Raw genomic sequence first — 16543 nt, 5'->3', positions numbered from 1 at the left:
TAAGGGACCAATCGGTGAGAGGAAGTCTCTCTTGTTCTTCTCGTGGCATCGTGCGCGCGCGACACGCAAGAACAATGAACTTGGACGTCAATGATAATGTTTGTCTACTTAACCTGGTTCGGCTAAGCGGGTAATGGTAACATTGTACTCGTCGTTGCTGTTGGTTATCTGCTGTTTCAGAGGGTTCTGGTTTAAAGTGGATCGGGCCACGGGGTTGATGGTTAAGGCTGGGACGCGCGAAGTTTAATAACAGCTGTTTACAGATACCAGCCCCCCCCCCACCGTCTGTGTTAGGTTTCGCGGGCACGAACTTACCGGATAGGAAAGTTAAGGAAATGCACTGCGAATCGTTAGCAGCCTGAAACGCGATCACCGAGATTTTCCCGACGACTGTTTTACCTGATAAACGATCGATCGATAGCGGAAACGACGCTTCCGTGACATTCGCCGTGATCATGATCTGCGGAGGAATAAACTTGAACGGCGACGGAAAAATTTGCATTTTACCAAGTTCGAGATCGTTCGATAAACGAAAGAAAGCTCGTTCCGGTGGGGCGAAGGGCAGCCAACCGAAGAAACTTGGGCAACGACGGTGGCAAAGCGTCGCGTTTCTCGGTCAAGTGTTTCGGATGGACGGTAATTCGTGCAAGATGCAACGTTTCGAGCGAGAATTACTACCGACACACGACATTGATTCCTTGAAGAGAGGTCTGCCCATTACAAGCCTGAGCCGGTTGTTGGTCACGCACTGCATCCTGTTACATCGGTTGCGTGCACGCGCCATTGCGTGTATCGCGCGCGTTGCGTGTCCACCTAGGCCTTGTTGCCCGTGTCGTTACCGCTATGTCATGCTCGTGTTACGTTCGCGGATGAAGAAGTCGGATATACGCGCGTAACTCGCGACGACATTAAGCTGGACATCAGCCTATCTCGTAAACGATCTCCTCGTCTTATTGCACGAATTTAGAAACTTTACCTCTCCCAGCCACTCGGCAGTTCGCGGACGATTTCACGGCTACGTTGCCGCGAACCGAGTAATAAACGGGATATTAGATCGAAGATGCCCGAGATCGCGATAACGATCACAGCGTGACGAAGAACTGACATTGAAAAATGGGGATCGAAAGCGTCGATCAGGGAAGAAGAAATATGGAGACTCATACTGCGGTTAATAATATCTTTTATAGGTTCCTTTTTACACAGTCATCTCACAGTTGTACCCTTTACTTTTTATTTCGTGAATAATTTATGTCAGAAATCTTCTTGAATTCTGAGCGCCCGAACACCGCGGCTTGAACTCTTTGAAACATTATAGTTCATGATCATATCGCCTACTATAATTTCTGCTGTCTTCTATGTTTATTTTCACATTTACTTTTACACTACATACCAATACTTTTTCTTAAATAATTGTTTTTGCTAGAATCTTTTATCTTCTATCCGATGAAAATTTAAAAATGTTTTAACATAAAAGAGAAGGATATCTTACGAATAAACATCAAATGGCAGGAATAGGTATACACGAAGTGGCAATAGGTTTAGCGTTAAACTAAAGGATTGTTTGTTACAGAAAATGTTGCAATTACTGTTTCGCGAATAGTGTTCCAAGACTTTGTAAGAAAAAGCCGAAAGCGTTGCGCGCTATGAAACGAGGAGGAGGATGTTTTGCTTTCTGTGTCGTCCAATCGGAATCGCAGCTGTCATCGGACCGAACCGATTCGCACGGCAACCCTCATCATATTGCTATTCAGCCGCTGCTTCGACAATAGACGCTGAATCCCTTTGTTTGTCCTAGCGGGCGTTGTTTACCGAAATCATTAAACCCTGCCCGGATTGAATCCCCGATCGAGCAACGGTACTGGCGACGCGTTAATCAAGTTGAACGGCGTCGGGCGATCTGAAAAGGCCTGTTCGCTGGCAGAAAGACAGAGTCTTTTGATAGGCGGACACGATGGAGTCAGTCATTTATCGTGAACGCGCGCGGGGACGGTTCTTTGTGCCAATTTCGGGCAGTTTGGCGAGTCGCGAGGCGCGCGTCATTTCCCGGTGTTGTCGATGAAACGCGAACGCGAGCACGTCCTCCTTGTCGAATCAGTTTACGTCGCCCTGCTGACGCTGTTTGCTGAAATGATCAAGCGGTGAAAGCACGGCCGGTTTCTGGCTGTCGGATTAAGCCCTCGGACGAGCGTTGAAAGGAAGCGCGTTAATTAAGTACAACGGCACTGAAGCGGCTGTTTTCAGTGTAAACCCAGCCGAACAAAGGGCGAACCGGTTCGGAAGAGGGACGAGAGCCCACCGTGAAGAGGGTCACCGACCGTTCACGGACTTGGCCGTACAACCGACGCGACGTACGCCCGAATTTCACCGATCGATCGATTATCACGCCCGTCGCGTCCGTTATGTGGGTCAGCTTTTCTTTCGCGTTCCTCGTGAATTGATCGCCAAAGTACCCGGAAACGAGCTACTCTGCCGCATCGACGCGGAAACGGCTGTTCCTTTCACGGAATTCTTCGCGCCTGCTCGCTACAACGTGTTTCGCAACGAGGCTTACCTCGCACAATGGTAGTCGTCTTCGAGAACCGACCTTTCGTGTCCAACATCCAATTTTTCCATTGTTTTTTCATCCAAGTAGAAGGCTTTAAATAACGTTTTCTTCAAAGGTGAAACTTGAGAAATTTGTTTAATTTTAAAAAATCGTAGAAATTATTGGTACAGGGAATATTCGTCCTGTGTTCCGTGGGCTCCGAACCGACACGTACGTGGATCAGCAACGGGGAGGAGAGTTAACGCGTTCAGAAAGTTCCGGAAACAGCTAAATTACACGCGAAATCTAGAGACACACCAGACCCAACCGACCATAAATCAGGAGACACCGCGGACACTGTGAAAAATTGCTTAGACTTTACCAACCAGCGTTCATCCTTTTATTCGACTTTTTCACTTTTCCAACCCTTTTCCGTGATTTTTCGCGCAACTGCCCCGCAATTTATGATATCTCGAACGAGTTTAACGTTTCTGATATATCGATTAGAAACGCTGGATGGAAATACCGCCATTTGTTGTTGAGTTTTTACTAAAATACAATTCTTTCTAATACCGTTGCTTCGAGTATTACCGCTTGGTAATACATTGTTGTCTTAAAAAAGAATCTTTGCGTTTATCGACCTCCTCCAGATCAAAATGAAACTATACCTATATACGTATGTACGTACGGGACAGTGGGTGGATAACTGGGTTTAGGAAAAATGAACGTGCCACTTGTTGTTTCGTGTCGCTTAGATTGACGAGCGTGGTGTACACAACGTGGCAAGAATCTAACAAGAAAGGGAGGGTTAGGTGCGATGAAACGACGCAGAAGTAGAAGTCTGTTTGAAGTTGTCGAGCACCGTTTCAAGTTTACGTGCACGCTATACGATTCGCCAGTTAAGGTTTTACGATCCTCTGGTTAATAATTCGACCGGTAACTGCACCAGGTCGTAGAGTTCCAACATTATATTGCAATAACCAGAGACGCGTTGCAGTAGGATTAGATCGAAGCCTTTGTTTAAAGAAAAGTATAGATAGAACAGTCAACAGCCGATAATAAGATTCACGATCAAACGAAAATGTAGACAATTTTCCTTTTAGAGACGTTCTTATTTCCTTTTAAAAAAATTTGCTAGTCAACGCACAAACACTTGGCGATGTCTAAATAGATTCGCGGAATTGAGTTTAGACGAAAACTTTGGTCCGTCATAAATTTCAGGCGCGAATGTTGTTGAAGCGCAATCCTTTCGGTACCGAAGAATCGAGTTACGTTCGCCCACGCCTCCTAGTTACGTTTCTGACGAGAAATTAGATTAGAAGGAAACTCGAAATATTTCCCTAATTGGCAGACGTGTATGTACGTGGCTCCACGGGCAACCTTAGTAACCAAAAGCACTTCCCTGATTTGCGTCTGTCACAGAGTGCTCGCCTGTCCTCTCTTGAGGAGGACACTGCCTCACAAATTTCCTATTGACGATAAACACTGTCTATTAAAGTCGTATCGATCGTGGCAGGTTCCCTTCGAGCCTCTTTACGTTTACAGGATTCGCTGCCTTCGAATTAGCTTGTTTTCTGCTCCGGTGACTCGAACCGTATCAAAAAGAGTTAATTCTTCTTTGTCTTAATATTTTTTTTAAGTACTTTGACGTTGGTATTATCCATAGTTTCGCGGTCCGGTTGAAATTTCGGACGAGGAATCGTTTAATAAATTTTTCCTCCAATTGTCGGCATTTTAAATAACTCGCGAACGCTTTATCGTGCTCCTTAGTCCGACTCGCATTTTGTCGTTTCGACGTTGCAATGGAAACACGCCGGATATTCGATCACATCTTACGACCCTCTTTGGATTTCACCTCCGTTCTCGATTTTCTCACGCTGCTTTTGGCTATCAACTTTTCGATATTATAAGTTGCACCTGAAATTGGATGCATCGATTTTTCCCCGATACATGCACGACCACTTACACGACGTATTTCCGCTGTACGAAAAAGACACCGTATTTTCAGTCAACGATGGAAATGTTTTTCCAACGGAACCTGAAGCGAAATAATACGATATTAATTTCTCGTTCGCTGTTGCTGTTTTACGGATTGCCAATGTTCATATTTGCAGGAAATACCGTACGGGTTTTTTTATTTATCCGATTCGAAATATCTTTTTTAAAAACATTTGATGCTTCGAATCGAATAATTAAAAGAGACAATGTCGAAGCGTTTGTTACGAAACATTTTAAGACTTTAAAGACTTCGAGACGTGCTTCGTTAATAGTATCGAAAATGTAATTAAGCGAACCGTGTATCAATTACGGCTGTCGATTGTTCAACGATCATTAACCCGGTCGTTGCATGACAAACTATTATAAAAATATCAGAGTCAACGTTACCATACTACATAATATTACACATAAAAATATCTCGCGACAAATTATTACAATAATTTCTAATTATGCTGTTGTAGTTATCCTCGAAAATTTCACCGACGAATGTGCATTTAAATGTTTTTACTCGACGTTCGCTAACGATTGTGTATATTTACTGCACGGTTCGTTGATGAATGTTGTTTGTTATAGCAAAATATACGCGTGTATGTATTGCAAAGTGAATGCACGGAGGTTTACGGTACATTAACCCCTAACTCGTTAATCCCCGCCTACATCTCAGCGGCGTGTCATATTTTTGCTCGTGATATCTCGTCGCTCGACATTTTTAGACAATGTTATTTTTTCTCGTATTCTTCCATGAAATATTATTGCCGTGTAAAGCAGTGGTTGCGTTCGAAAGTAGAAAGTACGAACAGCGGGAATGAAAGCAGCATGAAATCGTCAAAGTGTCCGTAGTTTAAATCGAAATCGTCGGATCCGGCCGTTGAAAGAATTCCGTGCAGAAGGTGCAAAGTCGAACGCGGGTCGCGTACGTAGATTAAAATAAGATACGTGTTTCGTTTCGCGATGCGCGAGGGTGAAATCGTTGATGCGGAATGTTTGCATGCGGGACGGAGTAGACGGGGTGCGGGCAAATCGCGGCGAGCAGGTTCCCGTTTTACCTGGAGGATGCTCGGGAGTCTGGAACGCGGAACGTTTTCCAGGTTTTCGTCGGAGTTGCACGCATTCCCGTGAAATCATTCGTGAAATCGCAACCATCCTACGGCCCCGTCGAAACACAGGAATCGCCTACTTTCGCGAACGCAATCCGTTCTTCCAGAAACCCGTTCGGAGGGTGGATGGAAATTAAGAGGGAAACGCCACCTCGACGTTCGAGGGAAACGATGTTTCCGAACATTTTCCGCCGATACGGGACGTCTAATAAAATTGTTTCCTGGAATAAGAATTCAAAGTATTTTATTCGTTCTGCGTTATCGTAGAAGATGTTGATGTTCGGTATGTGGGATTTTTAGTATCAAGATTCTCAAGAATTTTTACGCGCCGTCTTCTTTGAAGCAAATTTTCCTACCCGGAATGTGTTCAAACTTTCGTCTTTATATCGCGTGAAATTGCCTGAATAGCGTTTCGAGAACTTTTTCTCGCTAAAACCGTCGTAAATTGGAGTTAGTGAACGAATAAAGAACAATACGATTGTAAACGCGGGGAATTCAAGACCCGAAGAAAATAAAGTTGCTGAAACAGATTGGAGGGCTTTACTGCTGCGCGCGCGCGACTGACCAAGATTGCTAGCTCAGTCTCTACGAAAAGCATCAAATCTTCGTTATTATTCAAAGTATTTTTATATTTTCGAACAGTGTCTCGGAGAGAATTTCGGGAAATAAAAATCGTTCCTCTTAAGTATTCGAGGCTGAAGACAAACTGAAAGACACGAAGGTTCTTTCTATTTATTAATATCGATTATTCTTTCGTAAAATTAGAACGCAAAGCATTCGTGGTGCGATATTACCTCGTCGTATGAGAAGATCCCCAGTGTAGTTGGACAGAATCGTTGTTAGGCATCGACGTGGGTGTCTGGGACGCTCGAGGGGACGTCGAAAATACATATATTTCATGGTGAAGTTCCGTGGTTGAAGAAGGGGGGTTAACGTCGATCACGAAGCTATTTCTTTTCATTCGTCCCTCTCTCGTCGCTCGGGGCGGCGAGACGAACGGACAAGAAATTCTGGAACTGCCATGCATCATCGACGAAGTGTATCCGGTAAAAGCTGGGCTGCACGGGTTAAAAGGAACTTTTAGCGAGTTCGGAGAACGAACGAACGAACGAACGGACTGCTGGGGGTGGTTGCGCGAAGCGAAGTCGAATTTAAAGTGGAGCGTCGATATGTACGCGTATAATGTACTTCGTCTCTCTGATTTGGAAATGCTCACGATGGGCCAAAAATGCTTCTCGACGAGCGGAACGGTATAATTAATGGGAGCTGAAGGGTTGTTCGTTATTTTTTATTTAGAAGGACCGCCTAAAGTGGCAATTGGAATTTTATGCAGATATGGAAATTTAATTAAAATATTTTTATTAAATTTTACTGAAATAAGAAAGGAATGTTTAAGAATGCACTGTTATCTTCTTTATTAGTCGTCGAATAGACAACGACTTCCCGTTACTGTGCATTAGAAACGGTTTGCCACGATAGTCGCGTATTGTTACGAAACGTACATAATGCGTATCTCTCCGTGCATGGTTTACGTTATTTTTCCTGTTTAGCGAATAGTCGCGAGAACGGCAGCTTCTAACACGATATTTCAGTGCTCGATAAGGGTAATGGGAAGTTCAGACGCTGAATTAACGGAGGACTTGCCGGGTCGACGCGCATTAACGAAGTAATTTACGAATACTTCTGGGTAACCGTGGGTTATCCTGCCCATATGTCTTTTAGAATCTTCCGCAGACCATTCTTTTGCCTGTGTTATTATACTAACTTCTGCACCTTAACGGTAGATAAAGGACAGACATATCCATACTGTTACAGTATGTGACATTAACCACGAACGATCCGCCATTTTCTACGTATAATTTATATTTCGATCATGAATCAGTCTATAAAGTTAAATTGTACATACAGTCTAAATAGTAATTGTATCATTTATTTTAAAAAAAATTCTTTACAAAAAGTAATTTGTTTCCGAAGAGTTTAATTAGTAAGGTAAAGCACGGAGGTCAGCGTGGGAAGATTATCACGTTTAATAAGTAATCGGCGAAAAAGTGGAATTAACGCAACCCTGGCTGATACGAAATAAAGTTCGATAATTTCCCTGCACTGCAAAGAACGCGATAAAGTCGAAAGTTCATTTATAGACATAATAATTTCATTTTCATTATTTAAACGCGTACAAATTGCCCCAGTTATTATGTCAATCTTAATTTCAAATCGGGACAAATGTATAAACGGCGTAATTAACTCTCGAAATGTGCTATAATGGGAATTCCCAGTTCATCGACGGTACGTTTGATGACGAAACGTCCGCGGTTAATTATAAATTAATAAGGATCAAGATTCCAGCAATGGCTGTATTCCTCTAATGCATGCAGATGGAATAAAATAGTGCTAGTTTTTATTATAAATGGTGGAAACGTTATCGCGTTTAAACTTGGTTATAACGCATTGCCGATAAAATAGAAAAAGCCGCTGGTGGAATCTTGATGCTTATTAATTCGCAATTTGCGTACAAGTATTTCCCAAATGGGCGGAAGAAGACAGATATTAGCTAATGACAGATGGCTATCAGGGCAAGTCCCGGACGTGGCGTGCAAATAGCGAGGAAATTTTCGATAAAACGACCGGTATATCTCCGAAAATGAGCTTTTTATCTCCCCGGTGGTTCGAACGGGGGTTGTACCGAAGCGGTCGTGATGGGGAATCATCGTGTCGCAGAAACGCGCACGCATCCTGTCGTTGCGTGCGACGATCAACAACAATGTGGGACGCGATCGTAAAAATTCTATCGTCCCGGTGCAATCGCGAATCAGAAGATTTTCTGGTTGATGGTGTCGCTCGTGAGATTGCTCGCAATCTTCCGCTGCGGACGCTCGTGTGTCCCTTTGTTTAATTGCTGGAAAAAGTAATTGCTCCGAGGATATAGGCCAGTAAACCGTGCACGTAATAAAACCCGGGAATAAATTCGAACAACGATTCTTCTTCATCTTACGCGATACTTAAGAAAGTTTAAATCCTTGTTGCACGATAATTTGTATCTTGATCGAACAGAATACAGTACTGCCTCGCCTCTTGCATCAATTTACGTTTTAAATCTATCTCTGTAGCTTGTTCGGAGAATTTCTTCTAGCAGAAAATCGATGGAAATAACAACCTTATAAGATCAGTAGTATCGAGGATAAACATTCCAACTTTAATTTGTCCTAATTTGACGTGAAATATTTCTGTTTCACCAATACCCCTGTTATCGGGCGCAAAAAGTGATCGATTTCGCGTGGAATGACCCATATAGAGGTCAAGTATCGAGCGTATAATATTGGCTAAATTGGTTTGCACATTACACGATGAGGTGATTAATTTAATGAAAACTATCGGGTTGGCAGACTTTGGGGAAAAAGTAGACTCACTTCCGAGTGAAATAGAGACGACTAAAATTATTTTAAAGTTAGGTTTGCACTCTTCTCGACTTCCGATCGCACAATACGTAAAACGGAGAGGTTCGTTATTTGAACGAACGGCATGTCGCAGCGGAACTATAATTGAAGGATCAAACGACCCACTTTGCCAACAATTTCACGTTTCCGTGAAACTCGACCTCTTGCTATTCGTTTGGAGATCGATGGAAGGTCCGGGGTGCTTGGGGGCGGGCAACGGTACAACAAGCTCGATCGAAACTTCCTTTAACGTGCATTATTAATGACTAATCGCAAAACGTCGCGTCATCGGTGACCCAAATGCCCTGTAATTAACATTATCGTATTATGTTAATTAAGAACGAGCTTGGTGGTCCAGTCCTGGTAGGAGGTTAAGGAGTTCCAGGAGACATATTCATTATCTCGCGGGTCATCGATTCCGACAATGGTTCCCCCGAGGGGATCAGCGACGGTGGTCGGCCAAGTCGGCGACGACCTGGAGTTAACAGCGCGAGTTTAAAAGTGATTTATCTCTGATTTATGGAGGAAGAAGCCGGGGGACCGGAAGCCGAAAGTTTCTCGGCTTCTCGGCGACGAGGCGGAAAGAATTATCGGTCGGGCACAATGGACAGGCGGTGATATCGTTTACACGTCGAATCCCACGGCCGTTTGTTCCCCGTACCGCGATGGTCAGATCGCTAGAAAATGCCAGACAATGGCGGTTCTCCGTTGAGCAGAAAAAATTTCCCGTACCCTGCGTGCGATCTATGCACTTTCGTTCGAGACGGGACAAGCGAGTTAAAAATTACGGCGTTCCTATATCTTGAGGGTAAAGTTAAGCTTCTCGAACCTATATTGTATCCCGTAACAAATATTCCCAATATGGATTTCTAGTTTTGCCGCGCCCCTCTTCCTACGAGGAACGATAATTTACTTGACGTGTACTTTCGCGACACGCGACTGTGGATGCATGGGTAACTGATCAAGAAGCATTTCCTTCTTACTGATAAATATTCATGTTGCCGGAATTCAAGACCGTCGACGTGATCCGTGCACGATTCGCGCGCGATGTCGATTCAAAGCGAAGAAGGTAACCTCGTTTCGCGTGGACGAAACTTTCTTCTTCCCTCTACTCCGCCGACGTCCCTCCCTTTGAACTGACATCGGAACATCAGACGATGCCCTGTTCCCTGAAGGAATTTCCTCGAGTAACCCACTGGCGAACGGCCTGCGCTCTTTAAATAAAGTTACTTCAACTGGATGACCAATTTCAAATTAACTCTATTCCTGAATTTTCTAGTGTCTAGCGTTCCATTTCACTTTACGTTTCGCTCCATGTTTCGCTCTGTCCGACCAAAGTTTTATCGCGTTCAACCATTTTCGTTAGGATTCCGAAGCTTTTTCGAGAAATAATTATCGAAATTACCCGACCGACTCTAGCAGAAACGTAACAGCTAATTCGCGGAACAGAAGCTGCGAATTCAGTGAACCCTTTTAACAACAACCGGAAGCAGGGAGGCATCAGCTGTTCGTCAGTCTCGGCTCGAGTGCCTATCTTTCTATTTCCTGCCTTGGCACACCGAACCCAGAAGTCATTCGTTAAAAACCGTTAGAAAAATAATTTACCAATTTTCGGGGAGAGCTACACAGAGAGAAATATTTATTAAATAATATCTGTCGTACTTTTGCGTTTATATAAAAGTAATTTCCGGAGAGTAGCGTTTCTAGCATAGTTTTAAAGGGAGAAAACGTAGAATAGTTTTGATACAACAGAGAGAATACAAATTTAATGAGGTAGAGTGGAGTAAAATGAATTACAGGGCACAGAAACGCGAAACTTTATATTTCACGGGAGGATATTCTCTGTGTAAAATAATTAGAAAAATACTTGTCCAAAAACATTTGCACACAACTCGGTATCTAAAAATATTTAATTTTTAATCAGTTTTCTCCTGCATGTTATAATAAATATCTAAATATCAGAGACAAATATTAATTGCTTGGCCGAACCGTCTCCATAGGTCCACTGTTATACGTACAATTACGAGTAGAAGCGAAAACAAGGGCGCGTAAATGTTCAAACTCGATTTTCTCGAAAACGAACTCATGGACGAAAAAAAAAAATTTCGTTCTTTCCTTTCGATTCACGGTGGCGTGTAGAATGGCCGGTTGTCCACGGTTCGCGAGACACCCGTTATTTGTCATGGTAGAAATGAATTTTGGTTCGGTGTGGTTTTGGCCAACTGGCCGTTCGGTCGACATCGCGCGGGGCATTCTTCGTCGCGAACCTACCGATTCCGCTCGTTACCGGTAAAAATGTGAGATTTACGCGACCGGAAGATGACCGCGAGACGCGACTCCACTAATCCCGGTGGCACGAGAACGACGGGAATGCATTTTTTGCCACCGGGAGCCCGGCAACTCATCCGTAACGACAGTTTGGACAAACTCGGTATTTCCCGAATGGCTACAGTTTAAACCGCCCTTCTGCGCTCGTTACGAGCTGGCAACTGACGCGAAAATGTTTGGAATTATCCTGATTCAAATTAGCACCAGCTATTTGCGAACCACCGCTGCAACAGTCGCGTATCTTCGTCGTTAGTTAGTTGTTTCTTCCTCGCGTATGACCGATAATCGCGAACGTTGCTTTTCGGCTCGGTGACTCGAATTACCTTGGATCTTGCACGATTTCATATTTTATTCCACGACTATTTAACGTCGTTGAACGAACCTTGGATTTTCAATTCGAAAGTTCCCTGTTCGCGCAGCCGGCAATAAAACGGCGAAAGATTTGTTCCGTAAACGCGGAGAACTCCTCGCGCAGCCATGAAATTCCCATGCTCTAAATTTCGGCTTCCCATTGAAACGCCGCAAAAGCAATACCATCGGCGAACTTAAGATTTCGATCGAATGGTTCGATTGCCGTTACTCGGCCGTAATGAAAGCCTTCAATTTCTGTGAAAACTATCAAAGCGAACCCACAACGTTGCCGGGGCGCATGCTCGATCGTTACGGTTCTTTTCGTTCTGTCTGCGCGATATCGCCCTTAAAATTCTTCTTATCCCGGGCCACCCCGATGGGGTTCGGGTCAAAGGGTATTGCTGACTATCTGGAGCAACTCGAGGGCATTAGTCGGCGTAACTCAGCCGTTATCACGACGGTATGTAAATGGCCGAGTTGTTACCCTGTATTTTCGAACGCAGATAACAATTTCTAATTAATGCGAGGTAATTGTTTCCCCATAACTTATAAATTAAGCTAACACAGCTAAGGTAAAAAACTTCTTTTTCGGTAGTAAAAACAACTCGAAATTTTTGCATAACTATTCTGTTTGCAGTGTGACAATGTTGAATATTGATTCGTTATTCGTTAGTACTACATCCAGAGCACTAGTCGATAGATCGCGAATACTATGAAAGTAACGTCAAGACGGTACGTAAAAGGAACCCATCGGAATGGCAAGTTCGTGGAAACATAAGTGGGTCGAGTCGTCGAAAGCGCTCCATAGCACCATATTTATTTGAACCTTTAACTCTCCTGTTCCAAGTGTCAACTCTTCCACGAGTTTCTAGTTTTTTAATAATCTCGCGTTAACGTAACAACTCCGAAACTACTCCGGAAAGTTCCTAAGCTGTTTCCGCAGATTTAATTATTTATTTTCTGTAACTTGTTGGTATGGGTTAGTACAGGAGGATTCGGTTGCACGATTGTACGGCGAAACGATACAGGAGGCGCGCAGCTGTAACCCCGTTATTAAAATCTAGTTTCAAAGTATATCGATACACGGTGCACCTTTAGCGCACCCCCCCCCCTTCTCTCGCCTAGTTCTTTCAGTTTCGACAAAAGCAAAAAATTCCCACTACGTATCCGAGATATTCCTCTCTACTGGCCACGCGGTGTAACTTGAAACACCGACAGGCCACACCGAGTGTTTGAAACGACGCATTAGTTGCCCGCGGAAAGAAACTTCATAGAATCCCGTCTTGACTTGGGTTGGAAAATGGTTTTATGCAAGTTGCAAGAAAAGAGGCTTCCCAACTCCACTTGGGAAAAGAGCTTTGCCGTCCGCTGCCTTTTTCTCGCTGCTGCGTTCTTTCTTCGTTTCTATCGTCATCGTTCGACGACCTCCTTTTCGAAGCATTTCGCAATGCAACCGGCAAACTTTGTTTTCAAAGTATCACAAACAGCCGATCTATCTGTACATTTAACTATTATAATATCCTAGCAGGTATACGCGCGTATCTCGAACTGCGTGGCTGTTCTACTTTTATAATATATTCTTCGATATTATATACCTGATTCACCACTGTGTCGAAAAGTCGTGAATGTTCGACCAGAGAACGGATTACTCTTTTTATAGTTTTTATACAATTACCGAATTAAAATAATTTAATACTATATATGTATAAGTTCCATTGTCGACTACAGCGTAAATCCAGTGAAATATTAACGAGTAAAATCACCAAGTCCCAAAAGAACCATGTTACGACAGAGCATTACAGCCGACAGAGAGACATTCCAGGCATCGACGTTTTGTTCCATAAAAGTTGGCTAGCCAACCGAGCCACTGACCGCAGTTCTCTCTCGGGCTTGCTTTAAGGAGGTCCGCGGAAAGCTTGGACAGTAATTGGAGACAAATAGAGAAAAGACTTGTGATAGCCGGCTCAATGGCGGTCATCCTTGTGCTCCTGTACGAGCGGTTGAACGTTTCTTTAAAGGATATTGCCTTTGGTCGCGCGACGGACCTCCGAGGAGAACAAAGGGACCGTGTTGATTCGGTTTTAACGAGCGTTTGGCGAACAACCGACGCGTTGTCTCCTTTAATGAACCGATTATTAACGCCAGCCCCGCTGCCACGCGGAGATATCCGCATCCGTTCGATTAGCCTAAACGCGACGCGCGATCGTTTCCAGCTGGCAAGCTACACACACGTAGGAAGACATCGTGGAACGGAATCGGTCCAAGAGGCGTAATGCCTCTTAAAGCTTGGCATTTTTCTCGATAATAATATTCTCCTCGGAAGATTTATGCTCGTCACGAAAATGGGATCGCTCGAATCCTGTTCGGGAAACGAGCGTAGGAGGACAGGTTAGTTGAATACGATAAAACGTCTCCTGGATAAAATCGAGCGAGGATTTTACATTTCGGAATAGCACTACAATACACACGATGTATTTCCCAACGATTTTATCGACGCTTCCTAGATTGCCAGAGGGGTCAAATAATTTATCCCCATTTAAACTTTTTTAAACCTCTTATTTAGCTATATGTATAACACAATATAGATAGAACAGAGTAGGAAAATAATTTCGAAATGAATGAATTTCCGTTAAAAAAAAAAAGAAAAAGTAACACAAGCGAAACGTTGAAAACGTATCATCGAGCGGTGAAAATTAGCCAAAGGTTGGAGAGTTCGTAATTAAGAAGAGAGGGAAACAGACGAGAAGGGAGGCGCCGCGGTACGGTTTTCTCTTTTAAAATTTCCATTCCATTACCGTTCCTCGGCTGGCAGACCCAAGCTACTGTCGTGGAATTCAAACGGGGTTAACAGCCCCGTTGTCACAATGTAGAACGGAATGGGGCTAAAGTAGAGACGAAAGTAGACGATATTGTCACGTTCCAAACCGCGGCGTTATAAACGCCTTAACGTTCTTATTAAGCCTGTTGTAGCACCAAGGATTATTGGCCACGGTATTCTCAGCCACTCCTTCGTCTTTTCGGTCCCCGTACCGCGGACGAAATTCGTGGGAAGTTAACGACACCGTTGCCAGGGATACCGCCGAGAATGTCGCTGCCAGCTTGTAAGAAGATGAAGCTTTAATAAAGGCCGCTATAATATTAAAGGAGCGGATTGTCGCCACTGCAACGCGTCCCTGCGAATCACGCGACGACTCGCGAATCTCCAACCATTCCCGTGCAATCTACCATCCCTTGTTATTCGGTCAAATGTTTTCCCGCCGATCAAACGGTTTTCCTAACCTAACTTTTCTACCCCCTCGTCGCTCTTTTAATTCATAAATTTAATAATTTCAACGCGTCGATAAACCGTTTTGAAAAGAGCTTTGACGAAAATTGCGACCGTATCGAAGATCTGACCCATTCGGTCGACGGGAAGAAGATTCGAAACGTGTACACTTGGCCCTGATAACGGCGTGAAAGGGAGATCCCTTCTTATCAGTTATGTACGCTGCATCGCGTAATAAAGGGACGATACACCTTCGTCGTCGTACGAGGGTGGAACGTTAAAAGGGTGCTCATTTTTCTCTTGGTTTACCGAACGTTCGTTATTAATGGCGGTGTCCTATGATAAGGTAATCGCAGTTTCGCGTCTGTCGTTGGAGATATCCCTCTTGATACTCGTATACCTCATGTTAATGTCTCCCCGCGCGAAGTGTGTCTCATTTATGGGTAGGCAGAGACACGAGTGCGAGCGGACGCCGTTCCGCGGTTACGACGTCGTTACCGTATCGGTGTATAGCAGCGACGAAAGAGAGCCCCCACGGTTTGCGAGGGCTGGCTTGGATCTCAGTCGCGAGGGACACGGGCTCCTGGAACGACGAGTTTATCCGGGCCGTCAGGCTACCGGATAAATTAAGCATCAAGTTCTGTGGCTGGAACACGCTCTCTTCGGTCCTACTGTGAATTACTCATAGCCTGTCTTGGGAAACTGAAAACGGGAAAGGAATGGCGCGGCGTTGCCTGGGAAGACGCGGGAAGCTCGTGGCGCAACAAAATTTTCTTCGCACGATTATCAGCGATCTGCCACGCAATACGACCGAATTAATTAATTCGCGGTATATTGATATTACGCGGTTAACCATATCTAAACCTCGGTTAGCGTATATTATATGTATATATATAGACATATAGGTATGTATAGAGATCAGAATCAGATTACAGTTGCGCAGAACCGGGGAAATTTATGCGCAGGATTTACAGCGTGCGAAAGTTTTTCATCGTAACGTTCTGCCGATGGCAGAATTAAGTACCGAGTGCAGCGAAATTTCGAATCGAAGCGGGACAGTAAAGAACGGAATCGATAATGCTATAATCAGAAATATTTGTGGCTCATGGGCGAGGCCGGTGGTATAGAATCGAAAACAAATTAACTCGTCGAACGTCGAAGATTCAAATTATATCCCGGGGGCAAAAGAAATCACGTGCAATTAAAGAAATCGTTTGCAACGAGCCTTGTCGCTAGTTCTCCTTTTAATTGTACGCCCACGCGACTTTGGAAAGACACGGAAAAGTGAAAGGAATGCGAACTGTTATGAGAAAGCGACGACCGTCGGGCCGAAGAGGAAACCAGAGGCGAAAGAAGGGGATGAGCCACCACGAACTAACGAGCGAACTCCTACGAAACTACCGCCTCATATAATCAATTAGAACTCTTGAACGAGTGAGATGGTAATGGAGTTGAGCTAAGTACAAACTGGAGCAAACTGGCGTCGACTCGAACGAACGTATCAACCGCCTCCTCCTCCTCCTCCTCCTCCTCCCAGCATCGACGT

The 16543-nt window shown here is 44.2% G+C and overlaps 1 protein-coding gene across 1 annotated transcript in view; it reads left to right on the top strand.

Annotated features, from left to right (window-relative positions):
* LOC122399531 (protein O-mannosyl-transferase TMTC1-like) overlaps positions 1 to 16543 on the top strand; it is a 175617-nt gene that overhangs the window by 74997 nt on the left and 84077 nt on the right. The gene's annotated exons all lie outside the window — the stretch shown is intronic.

This window comes from Colletes gigas, unplaced genomic scaffold (genome assembly GCF_013123115.1).
Source record: "Colletes gigas isolate AHSC1104 unplaced genomic scaffold, ASM1312311v1 Colletes_gigas_Sc00013, whole genome shotgun sequence".
NCBI lineage: Eukaryota > Metazoa > Arthropoda > Insecta > Hymenoptera > Colletidae > Colletes > Colletes gigas.
This window is presented reverse-complemented; position numbering and strand designations above follow the sequence as displayed.